Source organism: Vulpes lagopus, chromosome 17, assembly GCF_018345385.1.
Source record: "Vulpes lagopus strain Blue_001 chromosome 17, ASM1834538v1, whole genome shotgun sequence".
NCBI lineage: Eukaryota > Metazoa > Chordata > Mammalia > Carnivora > Canidae > Vulpes > Vulpes lagopus.
The window spans coordinates 22,621,328-22,642,645 of NC_054840.1; the positions used below are offsets into that span (position 1 = coordinate 22,621,328).

At 47.8% G+C, this 21,318-nt stretch overlaps 1 protein-coding gene across 1 annotated transcript in view; it reads right to left on the reverse strand.

Moving 5' to 3' along the window:
• ST6GAL1 (ST6 beta-galactoside alpha-2,6-sialyltransferase 1) overlaps positions 1 to 21,318 on the reverse strand; it is a 122,837-nt gene that overhangs the window by 71,597 nt on the left and 29,922 nt on the right. The gene's annotated exons all lie outside the window — the stretch shown is intronic.

The following is a 21,318-nucleotide window of genomic DNA, read 5'->3' on the forward strand; positions in this document are numbered from 1 at the left end:
CCACAAATGATGGCTGGAAATCATCCATAAATCAGTGAACCTTCTCTGTGTATTCGTGTAAAGCACAAGTTAAGAGCTGAAGACAGGCATTATCTCTGACACAAATGAGCATTCGTTAGTGATGATAATAGAAGCAGCACATCTGCGCCAACTGAAACACCATCCAATCCACATCTTCCATGTTGTTCCTCAGAAGGTAAACCCTCAGTTAATGAGGATACAAAGATGTCCATTGTCTGATAGAAGAGTTCTAAGTTAACGATCATCATAATCGGCGTGTCTTTTGATATGACATCACACGTCTGCCCTTGAGGGGTAAGGATACTTGGGATGGTCTTTAAAATATAGACTATGGGACCATACACAAGTTTCATGGTACAGACGCCACAAGGAGCAGCTAAACTAAGGCACAAGAGGTGGCACGGGACTGCCAACTGGGAAAGACATTATCATTTGCAATAAGATATTACGAATCGAGAGGAGCTATCATTTCCAATATGTGCCCCAAATTGAAAAGTCTCAAGTCATGGAACCCTATGCCTCATGTTCCAGAGTGAGGAGAAGCATGGGGATAGACTTAATAATTTGTAATGCCTTGAAGTATACAGTTATCATTTATCAAGTAGTACCACATGCTGTGCATGGACATAGGACATTTCAGTCATTGCCTGATGCTCATGGTTCATAATTATGCCTTTTGAAAATTTAAATTCTATTTCTCTCTCCCTTGATTCTTCCCAGTCTCTAGACTTCCAATAGCACTTCTGCAAAAATATTTACGAGTTTTCTCAGGGTCCTAGTAATTCATTCAACCACCCCTCTGATAAATATTTCTCAACATTTTCCTGACAATAAGACACTGGGCTGGGCACTAGGAACTCTGGCTGACTTCAAACAGAAGTTTCTTGGTCTCTTTTTAGCCACAGGCTTCAACTTTCTTTCCCTGGGGCTTGTTCTAGCCTCTCTCCTCTTTGTTGGCTGTGAGACCTTGGGTAGGTTACAGAAAAGACTGATTCAATGCCCTTCACCTAATAAGGATAGATGAAAGGTGCACACAGGCCTAGCATAGCTCCAGGCACATCGGATACTTAATAAATATTAGAGATTTCTTCTTTCTTTCATTCTTTTCTATGCAGCCTGCCAAGCTGTCTCTTTTCAGAGAAGATAGGAGTAAAAGAGGAAGGAGTAGACTCATCCTCCTCTCTCCCAGGACATCTCTGAACTTTATGGCATTTGCCACCACCAGGGAATTAAGCCGACATGCTTTGCATATCACATTTTTAAAAGGAAGAAAAAGCAGACAGACTTTGGCTCTGGATATATTTCAAGTCATGGTTCTTTTCCTGACACTATTCTTTTTATAAAATCCACAGGAAGCAAACTCGTAACATTAAAATCCAACTCCCAGGGCAGCCCAGGTGGCTTAGCAGTTTAGCGCCACCTTCAGTCCAGAGCCTGATCCTGGAGACCAGTGATGGAGTCCCACATTGGGCTCCCTGCATGGAACCTGCTTCTCCCTCTGCCTGTGTCTCTGCCCCTCTCTCTCTCTCTCTCTCTCTCTCTCTCTCTCTGTGTGTGTGTGTGTGTGTGTGTCTCATGAATAAAATCTTTTTTAAAAAACAATAAATAAATAAAATAAATAAATAAAATCCAACTCCCAGAGAGGTGGTACAACTTGGTATGAGAGGAAGCTGGCTCAATGCCAGGCTCTGCCCAACAATCAAGAGATCTGCCACCCTTAGCCAACCCTTTTGTTCCTCTTATTTCCCTGGAATTACTATCAGCGTTGGCCTGACTGTATGTATCCACCTCCCCCGCAACACTGGAATTCATATGTTGAAATCATAACCCCCAGAGGCAAAGGTATTAGGAGGTGATGAGGTCCTGAGGGTGAAGCCTTCATGAATGGGATTGGTATTCTTATAAAAGAGGCCCCAAGAGCTCCACTGTCCCCTCTGATGCGTGAGGACACAGTGAGAAGGCACCAGCTCCCAACCAGGAAGTGAGCGCTCACTGGAATGTCACGGAGCTGGCGCCTTGAGCTCAGACTTCCCGTCTCCAGGAACTGGGAAAAATAAATTTCTGTTGTTTAAGCTGGTATTTTGTTATAGCAGCCTGAATGGACAAAGACCCACCATATCCTTCACATCCATGTAAAACTGTTAACTAACTTGTCATTCTAGTTGCTCAACTGAGTCACCTGAAGATTAACCTCTTAAAAACACAGCCCCTGTGCAGTAAAGGAACCCAAAGTATAACCAAAGAGTGGGCTGCTCGAAGTGCTAAGACCTGTGTAGCTTAGAGGAGAGAAATGCCATGAACCAACACTCAGTGGGACACTCCTGTTATTTTGTTGTTGCTGTGGACACAGTGACTGGTCAGGAAGGTCTATAGTTGTTTCTACTGTATTCAAAAACTATTTACTATGGACCCACTGCGGGCCAGGCAGGGTGCTGGGGGTGGGGCTCAGATTGAGTAGCAGCTCTCTGGCAGGGACAAGATATAATCTGGACCATGTTCTTTCAGTCTGGATGGTATTAGCTTACTGTGTGTCACTTCCCCACCCACACCCAAAAGACTGGTTTTTAGAGCTAAAAACAAGTCCTTCAAACAAATCACTTCCTCATGCCACCACCTAATCTCGCCTTCCCCATCACAGGGCTTCTTGAGTTACTTACGCTTCCCCACTTTCTACTTGTTCCTCAAATAATTGAAGTTGGCACAGATCATCCAACTGAGATTGCATTTCTAATCGCAAAATCTGAAGATCCCTCTCCAGGCCTTGTGAGGCCTCTCTGGGTCTCCTTCTTCAAACTCCTCCTATTAAAGTCTAACAGGAGGGACACCTGGGTGGCTCAGTGGTTGAGCATCTGCCTTTGGCTCCTCCCTCTATGTCTCTGCCTCTCTGTGTGGCTCTCATAAAAAAAAAATAAAATCTTTAAAACTATAAAATAATAAAAAAAAAAAAAGTCTAACAAGCATACTTCCCGTTTCCCTCCTCCCTTTCCATCTCTGTATCCTCTGGTGGCCAGCTTCCAGAGCAGCCCTGACATCACCAGGGAAGCCAGCCTCAGCAAGAGCTCCGCTCACTCCCTACTGCCTTACACAGAGGCAGGTCCTGCATCCCTGTGGGCCACCCCCATTCTGGCATCTCCCTCAGACACCAGACCACATCTTTTTAAAAATATTTTTCAACTGAACTCCTGTCCAGAATCTTTGGACTCTACACTGACTCATTTTCTTAAATGCACGAGCCACGATGTCCTCAGCAAAAATCTTAGTGCTTAGGACACAAGAGTGAATAAACCAGATGAAGATCACTGCCCTTAAGAGGGCAGAGTGAAACACCAAAAAACCCATAAATGTAATAAATTATTTAGTTTCTCAGAGGATACTAAGTGCTATGGGAAACAAAGTAGAGCAGAGCATGGGAAGGGGAGGATCAGAAGTGCTGGGATGAGGCAAGTTTCCAGGTTTAAAAGGTCAGAAGAAGCCTCACTGAGAAGAGAACATTCCAGCAAATTACAGCTAGTGAAGGAGTAAGCCCCACAATATCTCAGGAAGAGCACTTGAGACAGAGGCCTGAGACAGGAGTGCCTGGGTGTGTATAGGCCAGAAGGCAAGGTACAAGCAAAGGGGACAGACAGAGGGGATCCCAGAGGGACAGAGACAACTGGGTGGGGGGGGGGGGGGGGAAGAGATGAGCTAGTACCTTACAGCTCATGGTAAGGACTCTGGCTGTTATTCTGAGTAAAAGTAAGAGCCACTGCAAGGGTTTGGCAAAAGAACAATGTGGTTAGACTCAATGTTGCCAGGATTGCTCAGGCTGCCATGTCGGGACAGGGAGAGGGGTCAAGGGTAAAATCAGGCAGAGCATCAGGAGATCACTGGAGAGATCCCAGTGCCAGATGCCTACAGCCTGGAGTGGGAAGTTGCAGTGGGGGGTGGTGAGAAGGAATGTGCTTCAGGTGTGCTTTGAAACTCAAGTTCGATGGCTTGGGTGTGGGTGTGAGAGAAAAGTCAAGGGTGATTCCAAGGTTTGGGGCCAAAGCAGCCGGAATGATGGTGCTACTCTGAGGAGAAAAGGGGAGAGAAGTGAAGAGCAGAAGTTCAGTTGGGGTTCAGTCTGAGTTCGAGATCAGACTTCAAGTGGCATGTAAATAGGGAGCCTGATGGCAAGTCAGAGGTCTGAAGAAAAGTCCAGGCTGGAGGTGTAAATGTGGGAGCTATGGGCAGTGAAGGCCTCTGGAGGCTCTGGAGCAGTTGGTGGAGTCATTCTAGGGTGTTTGCTCTGAAGCAAGAGTTCCTGGGTTTAAACCTGACTACTTTTCAGCTGTGTGATCTTAAATGAGCTCAAATGCTCTGAGGATGTCTCCTCCTCTGTAAAATGGAAAAAATGAAAGTATCTACCTCATTGGGGTTTTATGGATGAAAAACAAGCAATTCATGTTAACTACCTACCCCACACATGGTAATCGGCACACAATAAATGTTGACAGTTAAAACTGTCCCTCTCTCCAGCTCTTACTGTCTTGCTAAGCCTAGTATCTTCGACTTTTCCTTCTTTCTTACCCCATAGTCAACCCATTCCTCTCCCCAAGTGCTCCTGGATCACGTGTTCATCCTGCTACCTCACTGCCCCTAGAATGAGCCCTTAAATGATACTGAATCAAACTAAATAGGAAACAAAGTTCTATTTCTATTCTTAAAACATTTCTTAAATCTGTCTCCATCTCTCTTTTCTCATTATTTCTCATCTGAGCTCCCAAGAAATTTTACTAAACCTCAATTATAGCTCAAAATATAATTTTAATTTGCGTGCATGTCTCTCTTCCCTTAAAACCATAAGCATTTCAACCACCAAGTCATAATTAGCTCCATATCCCTAGTGCCTTGTGTCCAGTGCACAGACCGTGGTAAGTGTCCATCAGTTGATCAAATGACAAAAACAATTTTATTGGCCACTCTTACCTGCTAAACACAGAAATTAAAATAAAATCACCACTACTTCCACATAAACTAGAGTCCCTGCCTGTAAGGAGTTTTGAGAGGCAAACTTGGTACACCTGAGGCAGAAAATAAAATAGCTGAATAAATGGAATGAGACCACTATAATGAAAGGGCAAGCTGTACAATACTGACTTTACAAAAAAAAAAAGAAAAAAATACTGACTTTACATAAGGAACTCCAAGAAAAAGATACCATCTTGGCTAGATTAGAAATGAAGATAGACAGTAGTATTGGAATGGCTGGCTATGGCCTGAAGCCTTCAAAAAGGAATGATGGGAGCAAGGTTTTTAAACAGAAGGTGGGGACGGGAGGCTGGCCACTGGGGCTTCGTCAGGGGTCAGAGAGATAAAAGGAGAACAAAGTGGCAGTGTGTGAGAGCACTAACCTCAAGATGGAAGCCAAAGAAGGTGTTGGGGAAAAAGACGGCCAATAGGCAGTCAAAAAGGGGAGTGTGGTGGAGGACCCTCCATCTTGACATGAGTATGTACGTGATGTAGAGCCAAAAAGTAAAATCTGTTCAAGGAAAACAGCTTGAGTTGAAGAAAGCACTCAAATTCCCTCACCTTTCTTGGGGGATTTTTGTTTCTCTAACACATCAGATCTATATACTAGAAGAAGCCATCTCCTGGTGTTTGGCAGACAAACTTGGGGGCTCAGATGGTCTCCTTATTCAAGTTAATACACACAGGTATCCTTTGGTTTCAAGCTCCAGGTTGATTTTTTTTTTTAAGATTTTATTTATTTGAGAGAGAGAGAAGCAGACTCCCTGCTGAACAGAGTGCCTGACTCAGGGCCCAATCCCAGGACTCCAAGATCACAACCCGAGCCAAAGGCAGTTGCTCAACCAGCTGAGCCACCCAGGTACTCCACTGCAGACTGATTAAATGATGCACAACTCATGCTCTCTTGCTCTCATTTCATCTTCCAGCTGTCATCCTTCATGAGAAGTCAGATTTCTGGCCCTCAACATCCTTGCCTCAGAGCCCACCAAGGTGTAGACACATACTCTCCAACAGCCTTGGCAGGGATGGAGTCTTCCTCAGGGTCACAAGGGACTGGAAATCTTGCTGTGCTGCCATCACCAAGACATGACTAGAGGAAGATCATGGTTATCCACATTCACAAACGTTAGGGATAACTTCAAACGTAAATGTAGGAGTCAGTTATCCTTTTGATGCGCTCTGAATGTAGCTTTGAGCTCTATCACCAGTTTGGGGAACCTATCCCTAACTTTCCTCCTCATCGAGAGAAGCAAAACTTATCATTCCAATGAGACAAAATGTTATAAGCATAATAAGTTCTAATTTGTGCATCACACAGACATAGGTCTGAAGCCCCAGCCCATTTCTTACTAGCTCTGTCACCTAGGGCAACTGGGCTGAATTCTCTGAGCCTTATCATTCAACTGTAAAAGAGGGATAGTGTTACCTATATCACAAGACTGCTGCAAGGATTAAATAAGAGTAGATAATATAAAGCACCAACACACAACCAGGGTTTAAAGTGGCAGCACTTATCATGGATCTTAGAAATGAAAGTATCCACAGCAATTATTCGGTAGGTTTCCATCAGCTTTCAGCAAGGTCGTTTAGACGCTCTTGATCTCTAGGAAAGCCATCACCAAATTCTGTCATCAAGACTGAGGTTGAAAACGGGATAGAGGTCAAGCTTTTCTCCAGGCTCTGATGGGACAATATTCCCTATGTTCTATAATTTATAAGCCCATAAGATGGGCCTTAAGAACTTAAAAATAAAGGCAAGACCCAGACATATGAGAAGAGCGAGACATTGGCTCACCACCAATCCCCAAGGAAAATGTGTCCTCATGGCCAGGGAATGAGAGTCTGGAGACTCAGAAGCTACAGAGGAAAGTGCAGTACAGGCTTCCTGAGACACAAAGCAGGGAGTGATGGCCCTGAAATACCTACTCACCATCTCTGCCATGCCTACCTTCCGGCTTTCCCTGCCGGAGCTGGGATCCCTCCAGACTGCGCATAGCTGCACCACTCCACCTCCACCGGAATATCAAAATGCCAAACCCATGAACAGCTCCTCAGTGCATGCATTCACGGGACAGGCACTGACCGAGCACTGGGTCCTCTCGACCAGCACACCTGACACATGGTGTCACAGACTGCTTGATCACGAACAATAGGGACCTTTGTAGGCAGCTCATTCCACTGGCAGGTAGTTCTGAGTTTAGAGTTTCAGAATGCAGACTCCCTGATCCAGGATCTACTTCCCTTAACTTCTATCTTCAAGATCTAGTTGTAGGACTAATGAGCTTTTAAAAGATGAAACGCTTTTCACAGTAAGATGTCCTTTCAATCAGTTCAGGTCATAATACTCACAGCCAGTGTTTATTGAGGGCCAACCCAGTGCCACACTTTATAGGCAGGAACTTACAATACTATGTTGCCTAAACCTGTCCAATCCTGACATCATCCTGGGTACCTGTTACAGCCTCTGCTCCCCACGCCTGCTGCCTGCCCCCTGCCAATAAAGTGGGCTGAATGAAAATCTGATACAGAGCCTGGGAACTGCTCCTTCAGCAAGAGCCCCTGGCGATTCTTAGGATCATGCAGATTGGAGACTGGTGACGTAGTGGATCAGATGTAGGACACCTGAGTCCACTATCTGATTCTATCATTTACTCACAATGGGACCTTAGGCAGCTTGTGGAGCCTCTCTGAACCTCAAAGATCTGTGATTTCAGAAGGATAACAGCATGTATCTGCAGGGTATTCAGAGGAATAAATTAGATGTCTTAGTACACAGTCTCTCCATAGTGGCATCATCACTTGTCCTAATGACCCTATAAAATTGCAACCCTCATAGACCTAGAGGGCATTATGCTAAGTGAAATAAGTCAGTTGGAGAAAGATCAATACCATACAACTTCACTCATATGAGGAATTTAAGAAACAGAACAAAATAAAAAAAGAAACAAACTAAGAAACAGACTCTTAACCACAGAGAACAAGCTGATGGTTATCAGAGGGGAGGTGGGTGGGGGATTGGGGAAATAGGTGGAGGGGATTAAGAGTACACTTATGGTATTGAGCCCTGAGTAATGTAGAGAACTGTTGAATCACTATAAACCTAATATAATACTATGTTAACAGTACTGGAAGTAAATTTTTTTAAAAATTAAAAAATAAAAAATAGCAACCCTAGTATTTTTGCTCAGTGCTACACAATTCGCAGTTAAAGTATCTGCAATCAGGATTTAAACTCAGATCTTAACCATAGTTAAAGCCTAAGTGCCTACATCCAGCAGTGGGGGAAGGAGGAAGTAAACAGGCAGGAGGCCTAGGGGCACAGAATGACCTACATATCCAGGTCTGGCTCCAAATTCTTGCTTGGATCCAGCTCATACTGCATCCTCAAGAGCAGCCGTCAGGCAGGAGCTCTGGCCAGCAAGATGCCCCCGGCATCACAGTAAGGAAATAAGGTTTGCCTTGTACTTCCTCCTGCCTCTGCTTCTGCTCCTCTCCTGAGTAGCGCCCCCATTCCTCTTCCTTTTGGGACCATTCAGAATCCCTACTGTTGCTCCAGGTCTACACCCACCGAGCCCTAAGGAGCTCCGCTCTTGGGAGGCAGGCTGGGTGTAGAGTTTGAGAGGCTGGCCTGAGGAACAGGGCAGGCTATGCTTGACTCCACGACTTCGAGGTTTTGTAATGTCTCTTCACCCCTGGGAGACCCTGTCTCTGCTGCAGGGCTCATCTGCAATAGTGCTCTCAGCACAGCACCTGCGACCTTGTACTTAAAGTGGAGCCACCTGTGACTCACACTTTAGCACGTAATTCATTAATGAGCCCCCATTCATTTGCTCGCACAAATATACACCAAGTACAGGTGAGAGATAAAGGGTCCAGCCCCAGCCCCTTAGGCCCTTAGAGGAAGAGAAAGACCCATAAAATGGTGGGTGTAAACCCGTGTAAGGCATTCAGAACTAAAGGCTGGGCTGGTACCAACTCCACTACAGCAAGTCAGGAAAGGTAACATGCCTCCTGGGTTCCGAAGGGTGAATAGGAGTTTAACAGGCAGAAAAAGGCATACTTAACAGTAGCCCAAAGGTTTAGCCATGAAACGGGGCCCATAGTAGCCAGAGAACGGTGAGAAGTTATGAGAGGTGAGGGTATGAGGGCTGCAGTGATGGGAAATGAGATCCAACAGGATTATCTGCTCCAGACAAGTATTTCTAAGTCCCAATTCATCCTGTAAGAAACTGGGACTGGTGGAGGTTTTCTAAGCACGTGATATTATTTTCTCTAAATTTAGTGTTGAGCTCCTGCCACTAAAAAGGGCTTTGATGGGGTGTGAAGAGAAGCCATTTCCACTGACAGAGAAAGTGCCAGAGACCATCTTTTATCACCCCCGGCCTGTCCTTCAGTCCCACCAACCGCTGACCCAGCAGACCCCAAACTCCAGTCAGGTCCCCCAGGAACCCTCAGCTCCAGAAATCAGATTTCCATGTTTGCAGAGCGATGGGAAGAGAGGAGGGCAAGCGACCCAGCGGGGACGGGCTGCAGGTGTAACCCGCAGGTGCGCCGGGAAGATGTCCTTCCGGTGTGGTGGCCCTCGGCCTCCTGAAAGGAGCGCGACAGACCTGGGCTCAGATCCCAGCCGCCACCCGGTCCTGCCTGCGTGGCCTCGCGTCCTTCCCTCGGGCTCTCTGAGGCTGTTTGCTCATCCAGTAAGTGGAGATCAGCCCCCTTCGAGGGCGTTCTGAGGGTCTGTCTCCAGGGGCCAGCACAGCATCCTCTGTTGGCAACGAGGGACCCTCCGGACAGCACTACACTGAGTAACAGCCCCGCTTTACCTTGTGGAGGAGGGGGACGGGGACGGGGGCCAGCGTGGGGCCAGGCTGCGCCAGTCCCTAGAGGCGACGTCCTCCGGCTGCTTCTGTGGGAGCAGAGCGCCTCTGCCACCTGAGCCGGGCCTGGAGAGCTGCGGGCTTGCAGCCGGGGCTCAGGGGCTCACATGACAAGCTGGCAGGGCGCAGCTGTTCCGCGCCGACCTGGATAATACGGGCCTTGCTCGGCCAACTCTGCCAAACAGGCTGAAGTGACAGGTGAAAACACTGGGCCCCGACCCACCCTCACCCTCACCGGGGCTGAGGGCAGAAGAGGCCAAAATACCTCGCCTCTATCTGGGAAGTGAATCAGAGCTCGGCGGCCCGGTGGCAGCTGAAGGAAACTAGGGGTGATAGATGCCAAGAGAGGGAGGGGACCAGGGAGGGGACCCGGGAGGGGGAGGCGGGGCCGTCCAGCTCCGCGCAGGACAAACCGCCCCTCCTGCCCCAGGGCCGCCTCACTGGAAGGTTTCAGAACCCCAGGGGCACAGAGGAGGGGGCCCTGTGACCTGCTGGCTGGGGAGGGAATGGGGCCGCGGATTTCATCTCGGCAGTTGCCAGAAGTCACTGCGACCACCACAGGAGCCTTTTTTTTTTTTTTTTTTTTTTTAAGATTTTACTTATTTATTCATGAGAGACAGAGGCAGGAGCCCTTATGAAGAGCCAGCCCCCACCCCTCCAGAGCAGGGGACAAGTGGGTGGGCTTAACGGGATTTCATCTCCTTTGTACTCTGGCAGCACCAAACTCGGTGCCTGGTAGCCAGGCACAGTCTAGAAAACAGAGTAAAGGGCAGCCCGGGTGGCTCAGGTTTAGCGTCGCCTCCAGCCCAGGGCCTGATCCTGGAGACCCGGGATCGAGTCCCACGTCAGGCTCCCTGCATGGAGCCTGCTTCTCCCTCTGCCTGTGTGTGTGTGTGTGTGTGTCTCATGAATAAACAAATAAAATCTTTAAACAAAAAAACTGAGTAAAGCTGTGGTTGGAGGAAGAACACAGGCTTTGGACACAGGAGCACCTGTCAGCAACTCTGCAGACTTAAGCAAGCACTTGTTCCTCTGAGCCTCAGTCTCCTCATCAGGTAAATGGGATGATGACATGGACCTGGAAAGGTTCTTGTAAGAGTTAAAATGATGAATGTGAAAGCCCCTAAAACAGTGCTTGGTAGGTAGCAGGCACTCAATAAATGGACTTCTCAGACTGCAGTCTTCAAATATCTTAAGACCTTCAGTATCAACTGTTTCTAATTCTTCTGGAAGGGGGGATAATAAAAAGAAGCTATAAAACTGAAGATGATGAACCAAAGGAAAGTACAGGGAGACCTCTAGGGTCACACCTGTGGTCTCAGAACTGTGTGTGTTGGGGATTGGAGTTGATTGGTGTTCTTCAAACCGTGCTCCAGGAACCCTAGAGGGTCCGTGGAGCCCCTGAGGGGCTGTCTTAGAGTGGGGAGAGAGAGACACGTGGACTCGTGTGGCTTCGGGAAGCTTCCCACAGAAGGCTTCCTTCTGAAGAAACAGTTCCACACTCCATCCTGAGCCTGTTGAAAGTCACTGCTTTGTCCAAGGTCATCAGTGTCCTAAAGACCAGTTTTCTCCAGGCTCCTAACCTAGGACTAGGGTAAGGCAACGGAGGCACCTGGAGTGCAATACTTAAGGAAGCCCACCCCCCTCGGGGTCATGTGAGGACGGGGTTGGCATCCAAGTGGGAATGCCTCCTGAAATTCAGCACCTGAGGCACCTGGCTTGCCTGGCTGCTACCAGCCCTCAGTCCCCTTCTTGGGCATGTGGCACTTCTCTCTCTGGAAATCTCTCACCATTACCTTCTACGGCCCTGCCTTCTGTGGGTAGTGATCTGCTTTCTGGCTCCTCTCCTTGGGCGAGAAGAATGGGATAGAGCACTGGGGGGGGGGGGGGGGGGAGAAAAGGAGGGTGGGAGGCAAGGAGAGGACACTGTGGGGAGGGGCTGTTGAGTCTGGTTGTGAACAAGCTGAGTGTGAGGGGTTCGCTGAGGTGCAAGAGGCGGGTGGGCAGGGTAAGTCTGGCCCCCAAGAGAAGCCGGAACAGAGAGATTTCTCTCACCTGAGAGAATCTTCTCTCCCATCTACTTCTCTCTTCCTCACCTCACTGACCCACCCAAGGTCAGGCCTACACCACCTGATCTTAGAGCCCTGAAGGAGCCTCCTGAACCATACCTGCCTCCCATCTTTCCCCACATCTCCACAAGCAAGATTATGCCCCAAGTCCAGCTCTGGACAATTATGCCCCCATCCCCTTGGAGACAAAAATGGCATCTTCCATGTACACTCCACTAAGTCCTCACCCCCACCCCACCCTCAGGCCTCCAAGCAACACTCCACCATATGCAAATGCACCCTTAAGTTGTAGGTGACCTAATGCACCATGACTCCCTGAATTCACCTGAGCCTCCTGTCCTGACTTTGCTCCTGCTCCTATCTTCCTCTAGGCACTCTCGCCGCTCACCCTAATTCCACCTGTGGAATCTTTGCACAGTAAACAACACGCCCACTCTCCTCTCTTTGCAGGTCCTGCATCCAGGTTTGCCAAAGCCCAGAGCTGTTTGCAGATATTGGAGAGTACACTTTCCTCTTTCTGCTCGGCCAGTATTTTCAATATGTCAATATTGCAAAAGCAAGCAAGGCCCTTGCCTTGTCCTCAGTGAAGAGCCACTGGGTGGAAAGCAAACACCTGGCCTGCCCTGAGACCCATGGCTGCAGGCAGGCTACACTGAACAGCAGGTCTTCAGTAGAAAGCTTGTCGACCACAGAGAAACCGCCCTCTCCACTGTTTCTCTATTCTATTCCCCCTCTGCCCCTAGCCCGGCTGTGGGCTCCAGCGGGCACTTGGTAAATACTCGTTGAATTAATTCATGAGATATGCGGGAAGTGCAGAACTAAGTCCAGAAAATATAATTATGGAGCGATTTCCATACAAAAATAATTCTCTTGCCTTATCCATGTGAAGATGAACAACCCCTCCAATGATGAAAATGCTCTAAAACTGGATCATAAATAAATAAATAAATAAAAATAAAAAAAATAAAACTGGATTGTGGTGATGGTTGCACAACTTTTACTAAAGGTCACTGAATTTACACACAAAGGAAGTTCATGAAATATAAATTATACTTCAGTAAAGTTGTTTCAAAAAAGTCTGTGGGATTTGATGGTGGCAAACTACGCTCCGCTGAGTAATAAGCTGAGTCACAAGCACACTTAACAACAAAAACACAACCAGGCCCTGTAAGGTGTGGCTCTGAGCTCAGCCTTATCTCCCATGGGTCGGCATCAGCTGTCAACGGTGGGGTCTGGGGAACCTCCCAGAACAGTTGTGGTTTGTTGGGGTGGAGAGAACACCAGGGTGGCCAGGCTTCAGGGTCAAGTGAACTGATCCTACAGAACATTCTATGTGGGCTCCTTCGGTGGATTAGGCCTAAAGAATCTGACCCAGATCAGAATCACTCCCCCGAGGAAGTGTCCTCCGGCTCGCACAGTATCAGTGAACTTCCTCCACAGCAATCCCACAGGTCATGATGTCACACTCAGCTGTGCTATTATTTAATTAACATTTGTCTCTCTCTGTAGACCATATGCTACATGAGGTCAAGGATCTGGCTCATAGGCTCCCAGGGTCTATTATAGAAGCAAGCACATGGTAGAGGGTCATTTAGAAGTTAACTGAATGCTGAACGAGTGGATGGACACCTCTTCATCTTGCCATGCAGCTGGATATTTAAGACTGGGAAGGGCCCCATGGAGAGGAGAAGAGGGGACCAATGTTCCCTAGGGCAATGCACCACACTGTCCCCACTTCACCTCACCACAATCTAGACACCAGATATGGTTATTGGCCTGTCAATAGGTAGAAATGGGGGTTTAACAACCAGAATCCAGATCTGTCAGGCCAGGAAGGCCAAGTCACCTCTGGGGTGGGGAGTGCCCCTTTGGTGCAACCTCGAGGTTATTACTGCACAGGCAGGTGGCTGTGAGTCTGAGGGCCAATGAGGTTGCTACTTTTCCCAAGGTCGGGGCCTCTGCCCACAGTGTGCGTGAGCCAGTCCTGGGTGCACAGCAGGCTCATGGTACAGAATCATGTATTCACAAGACTGAGGTGCAGAGCCCGAGCCTCAGTCAGGCCTGGACAACGGCCCATGCCCAGTGCAGGCCTCCAAGGAACTCCCCTTTCTCCTGAGAAAGCACTTCCCACCTATTCTGTTTTCCACTGCCATCATGAAGTGCTGACGAGCCCCAGAGACCACCCATGGCATGCCCTCCCCCTCCCACTTGCTGCCAAAGGGAGAGCCTGAGGCCAGGCGTATACTGCATAAGGCGCACCCGTCCTCGCAGAGGGATAGTATAGCACACTGACGTTGGGGATGGACTTAGTGTCAGACCATCTGGGCTCCAGTCCCAACTTATTCACAGCTTACTAGCTATGAGACCTCCCAGACCCTAGTCTCCTCACGTGTCAAGTGGAGTATTAACAGTATTGACAACTCTTTGGGTTATTGTGGGCATCAAATGAGTTAATACATATAAAGCACGTAGTACCTGGTACATAATAAATGCTATAGAACTGTTAGCTGCCATGATGATTTTTCCCAGCACATTAAAGCTGCCTCTCTGTAAGTGAAAGGACAGAAGATGCTGAGCACAAGGAAGGCCTGAGGCCATGACAGATTCCCTTGGCATTTCAGGCCTCCAAACACTGAGAAAATAGCCATCCTGGCCTAACTCCAGAGGCTTCTTTATCTCAGCTGCCAGTAAGTACAGATGTTGGCATACTGGCACCAGGGAGGGACAGGGTGGAGAGAGAGAACTTACCTCACGGCACAGTAATAAATAATAAAAAAAATCAACACTCACAGGTTGTTTGCTCAAAGAAAAAAAAAACTTCCCTGGAAAAATACACAGCTCTAAAAAATATCACTTTCCTGGAGACACTCAGAACAATGAAAAAGGATCTCCTGTAAGTGCCTAACTGGGTCAAAGGACAGAGAAGTGAGACTTCAGGGCAGCTCCAGAAATGTGGGAGGGGGTGATCAGCATTAGGTCTTCTGGCTTCTCAGATTTAAAAAGTTCGGGCTGAGGTCTAGATTCATATGGCCAGGCCCGAAGGAGCAGAAAGGGTAAGAGCCACACAGCTAGAGAAATGCAAATTAAGGCCATAATGAGGGGTGCCTGGGTCAGTGGTCGAGCATCTGCCTTTGGCTCAATGCATGATCCCGGAGTCCTGGGATCCAGTCCCGCATCAGGCTCCATTTAGGGAGCCTACTTCTTCCTCTGCCTAGGTCTCTGCCTCTCATGAATAAATAAAATCTTTAAAAAAAAAAAAAAAACCATAATGAGACACCACTGCCTGCCGATCAGAAGAGCTAACATAAAAATATGACCCTACCCAATGCTGGCAAGGGAGTGGATCTCTCCCACACTTCTGGTAGGAATGTTAAATGGTACAGCCACTCTAAAAAACAGTTTGGCAGTTTCTTAAAAAATTAAAATTATGCTTGCCACACAACTCAGCAATTGCGCAGCTCGGCATTTATCCCGGAAAAACAAAAATGTACGTCTACACAAAAACCTGTACAAAATTGTTCATAGCAGCTTTATTTGTAAGAGTCAAAAACTGGAAACACGCAAAATGCCCTTCAAAAGGTCAATGGCGAAACTGGTGTACCCGTACCATGAAATACCTCTCAGCAACAAAAAAGAGCAAACTATCAATACATCCAACTCCCTGGACGGACCTGATGTGTATGATGATGACCAGAAACCAGTCTGTCTCAGAAGGTTGCATATTGCAGATCACTATTTACAGAACATTCTCAAAACGACAAAATTCTAGAGATGCAACGTGGTGGGGGGGGATGGGCACAGCATGGGACAATGAAAGGGTAGCATGCGGGAGATCTTTCTAGTGATGGAATAGTCTCTTGATTGCAGTGGTGGCTCTGCTAATGCTCTCGCATGAGAAAATAACCTAGAAGTATGCATACATTGTACCAATCTCACATCCCTGGTTTTGCCTCCACCAAACTAACTTTATTTTTTTTTAAGATTTTATTTATTTATTCATGAGAGATACGGCGGGGGGGGCGGGGTGGCAGGCAGAGACACAGGCAGAGGGAAAAGCAGGCTCCATGCAGGGAGCCCAACATGGGACTTGATCCCTGGTCCCCAGGATCAGGCCCTGGGCCTAAGGCAGCACTAAACCGCTGACCCACCCAGGCTGCCCCAAACTAACTTTAAATTTCCTTTACAACTCAATTCACATACCTTCACCACCTAGAAGTTTCCCTGACATCCTGACCTAAGATTACTGACCTTTCAGGGCACCCGGGTGGTGTAGTTGGTTGGGCATCCAACTCGTAGTTTTGGCTCAGGTGGTGATCTGGCCATGGTGAGACTGAGCCCCACATCTAGCTCCAGGTACAGAGTCTGCTTGGGATTCTCTCTTCCCTCTGCCCCTCCCTCTATACTTGCTTACACATGTGCTCTCTCTCATACTCTCTCTAAAAAATAAATAAACCTTTAAAAAAAAAAGATTACTGATCTTTCCTTGTATTTCCCTATATATATGCTTGCTCAGCTGAATTGTAATGATTAGTTTACGTGCTATTATCTCTCACCACATGCAAGCCTCCGAATCGGAAAATATATTTTCAAACCTCTCCGATAAAGGACTTGTTTATAGAATATATTAAAAAAACCCGCTTAATCATAAGAAGACAAACAAATCTTTTTTTTTTTTTATGTGAGCCTTTAAGGAAATTCAAATAAAACCACAAGATATCACCACATACCTATTAAAATAGCTAAAATGTAAAAGACCGACTATACCAAGTGTTGGCAAGGAACTGGGGCAACCAGAACTCTCATGTAGTGCTGGGGACAATGTAAAATGATACAACGACTCTAGAAAACAATTTGGCAAGCTTCTTAAAATGCTAAACATATGCCCACCATAAGACCCAGCCATTGCACTCTTAGGTGATGATGCAGGAAAAAGAATTCATAGGTCCTCACAAAAAAATTTTCACAAATGCTTAAATCGGCTTTTTGTTTGTTTGTTTGTTTTGTTTTGTTTTGTTTCAGCTTTATTTTAACAGCTAAAAACTGGGGACAACCCAAACGTCTGTTAATAGATAAAAGGATAAACAGATAGTGGCGTTTCCTTATTGTAAGATGCTATTCGGCAATAATGAGCTATTTATGCACACAACACGGATGAATATCAAATAATTAAGGAGTGCTCTTGTGATGAGCACCAGGTAACGTGTGGAAGTGTTGAATCACTGTATTGTGCACCTGAAACTAATATTACACTGCATGTTATCCAACTGGAATTTAAATTAAAAACTTAAACAAACAATACTTTAAAAAATTATGCTGAGAGTGAGAAGAGCATGTGCTGTATTATGCTATTTATAAAAAGTTCTAGAAAATGCAAACTTATCTATAATGATAGAAAGCAGATTAGGGAGTTGCCTGGGGATGGGAGGCAGGACCTAGAGAGGGGGAGGAGGGAAGGATAAGGCAAAGGAGGAAACCTAGAGGGGTAATGCTTATGTTCATTAACTTGACTGTAGAATTTCATGAGTGTATACATATGTCAAACTCATCAAGCTGTGAGGTTTAAATTGTGCAGGTGGTTGTCTGTCAATGATAGCTCAATACAGGTGTATGAAAAAAATTATGGGGGATGCCTGAGTGGTTCAGCAGTTGAGAGTCTGTCTTTGGCTCAGGTCATGATGCCAAGGTCCTGGGATTGAGTTCCGCATCCTGCAGGGAGCCTGCTTCTCCCTCTGCCTATGTCTCTGCTTCTCTCTGTGTGTCTCTCATGAATAAATAAATAAAAATCTTTAAAAAAAAGAAAGAAAAAATAAGGGGGACCATTCAATAGGCACCTATTTTGTGGGAAGAGCATCATATAAATAATTATTAGTCTTCACTCAGGGTAGAGGTTATTTAGCCTATTTTACATATGAGGAAACAGAGTCAGAAAGGCCAGGTAGTCGTGCAACTATGATCAAGCAAGGCTCAAACCCGCTTTAAATGTTCTCAAAGCTGGGGCACTTTCCTCTGTATTGTGAGGTCTTACGATAATGGTGAACTTCCGGGAAGAAGCCAGAAGGAAGGATACCCCTTGGCGTCAACAGACCTCTAAGAAGGATGTGAACAAAGGAGGAGGATGGGCTGGCATCACTGAGATGCCAGGGGATGTGTGGCATCACTGAGACGACACCCTCTCCCTTCTGGGTTGCCATGGCCACAAACTCCTCTGACAGCCAAACCCAGCCCATCACAGGCTTTGGGCCAGATAGGCCAAGGCAGGAAGTGGGCTGTACCTGGCTCTGGGAACATTCTTCCCTGGCGTGGGGGGAAGGACCTTGGCCAGACATTCAGAAGAGATTCCAGGTCCACTGGTGTCATAGACAAGGCCCTTCCCCTTTCTGGGCCTCCATTTCCTCAGATGGAAGATGTGAAAGCCAACCAAGCAGCTTTCCAAGGACCTCTTTCAGCCGGGACTCACATTCCAAATGCTCAGCTGAAATGAGCTTTTCCTCCTTCTGAAGCTGATGGGTGCCAGAGAGGAAAAGGATTCTTGATTATCTACAAAACCATACAGCCCACTACCGGCCCCCAGCCCCAGCTCCACAGGCAGAGGCACCTGCCCCACTTAGCAGTGCCTGCCCAAATCTCTCCCTCTGCCACTCTGTCTCCTCCCCTCAGCCCCACCCCTCTGCAAGAATCTTCCAAAGACCCCAACCCAGCCTTCGCTGATTTGCTCCCTAGTTATCAGGGTAAGCACTGAAAATTCTGTTTTTCAGGGCTCTGGGAGCTTTGGGACACACAGTCTCCCCATTAGAATTATTGGAGATGATGTATGGTTATGGGCTAATATATGTCATACACAGTCTCAATACTGGAGCGCACCTCCCCTTGTCCCTTGGCATACCTATATGCTCAAGAAAAAGCCAGGATCTCTTGCCCGAACATGCCAGGTTATGTGGCTGGGTACACAGCATCTGTGAAACTGAATTAAATCCCTCTTGCCAGAGGAACAATCACGAAAACCAAACAGGTCCATCTCGGTATCCCCCTGACAAGAACGCCGAGAGTCCAGAGGCTGAGGCTTCTGCTTCCAGATGACTCAGAGACCCGGGCCCAGCAGCATCCCAACTCACTATCCCCAGGTGTCACGCGAGTGAGGGGACTATGCTAAAGAACTTATGGATGCTCCCGGCTCTGACGCTATCTTACTGTAAAGTGAAGAGTCCTTGGTATCTGAAAGGAACAATGTGGCCTTTTGTGAAGGTCCAAGCACTACAGCTGCCACTGTTCACAGAGCTGCAGAGATAGAATGAGGTACCCCAAGGGAAGGGACCCTGCTGGCTGGAACTGCATTTGGGAACTCCCACCCGTGTAGGCGGTACTTGCTGTGAAGAGCATCCACTACCTCTGAGAAGCCAAGGAGTCACAGCCAGGCTCCGTTTACAGCTCTGTTGCCTGTGGGCTGTCCAATCTTGGACAAGTCTCTTTACCTCTGTGAGAGACCCCACTTCCACATCTGCCTCGTTAATAGAAAAACCTACCCCGTTAGGCCTTTGCAGAGTTCAAGGAGGTCCTGCAAACAGAGCACAAAGCACAGGGCCTAGAGCCATCACTGAGTCTTCCCTACCCTTCCCTGCCTTCCTTATACACACACCTAAAAGTCTTCAGAATTAGATCTGTCCAGCTGGTTTCACCGACCTGGAAAACTGAAGCCCCGATGAGGAAGGGGTCTTACTTGCAAGCAGGCCAGGGGACCAGGGCACGCATCACACTGGAGCTGTGGCTGCAGCTACTGGGGGAGCGTGGAGGCAGGGCCAGCCCCTGAGACCATCCACCAGGTCCCTGGGCCAGTCACATAAAGGGCTCCAGGATCCTGAGGCTTCCTGAGCAGCGTCCCACCCCACCAGCCTCATTCTTTGCCTCCCCGGGAGCATGTGCTTATTATCCCCTCAGCCACAGTTGTCACCAGTGGTGTGACCTGGGACCAAATGGCCTCCCTCCCACCTTTATCACCTTCTGAACTACAGTTCTACAAAGTGAGGGCGTGCTGAACTGATGATGCCCCACCTTCTCCCCATCCCCCTCTCCAGGATACAAAAAGGAGGGAGGGGTAGGGAACCCAAAGGTTCTGAAAGTGGAGGGGGAAGGGCAGAGGCTGGGGTTCCATTATGCTAATTTAATTAGCTCTAATCTGCCCACAGCAGGGCCTTGAAGAAAGAGGCTTTTGTTTAAATTTCACATTTGGCAGGAAGTGCTCCTTCCCTCCCCACCCCCCACACCCCCCAGGAGAGTTCCAGAGTCAAAAGCTCCCATTTCAGTCCTGGCTCTCCCATCCAGCAGCGCCGGGCTTCCTTTTCACACTTCTCTGACCGACTCCTCGATTTTTCCAGGAAGGAAACATGCCCCAGATGTCTGTCAGGAAAAGGAGAGTTTTTCTCTGCCCTTATAAAAGGGTGTCAGTAATTCACAGATTTCCCAAGAAGCGAGCGCCAAGGCGGGAAGGGCCAGCAGACCGTCTCCACTGACAAGCCTGGGGTTTGCCCATCTACCAAAGTCCACCCCCCCCCAAACCCCGCGGGCAGGGAGCCTCACAACCGTCTTACTGGATAAGAACGGAGGTGTCACTCCTGTTGGCCACGCGGCTAATGCTGACGGAGCCCCTGCTCCTCACAGAGGGAGAGGGGTGCGCAGGGGAAGCCACTTGCTTCAAGTGTCCCGGCCTGTCCCCGGCCTGTCCCTGTCGGTGGCAGAGGGAGCTGGTAACCTGAATCTCCCAAACCAAAGGCCCTGTTTGTAGCCCTGGCTAATTGCCCATGCTGTAAACTTCCCCACCGTGGCCAATTTCCGGCTGTCAACAATTTTTAACAAGCAGCTCGCAAAATTCCTGAAGATTACCCAAATCTGCTCTCTGAAAGCCCGCAGACTAGAAGCCGATTCTCCTGGCTCCTGGTTGGGGGGTTTTCCTGCCTCACCTCTCTACCTCCAGGCAGGAGGACGTTGACTGCTAACTGGGGGCTGACTGAGGAACCTTAATGAAACCCACCCTGAAGGATTGTTAACAGGGGTTGCATTTCAGACAGGTTTTATTTTCTTCCATGTCAGTATTTTTCCAAATATCCTGGAGCACATTTTACCTTTACAATCAGAACATATCTAGGTAATGAGTCATTTTTTAGGGAGCTTAGTGGAATGCTTTGCAATCACCGCCCTCCCCCCCCCCCCCCCACATAATTTCTGTCCTCCTGTCTCCCTTGGGTGTGAGAGTCTCCAAGGAGCTCAACTTCCCCCGGAGGACAGAGCAGGTGTTCACCTGAACCTGGTGCAGTCTGATGTGGAGGTTAAATTCAACCCCTTTGCAGTTCAAATTTCACAAGCGACTG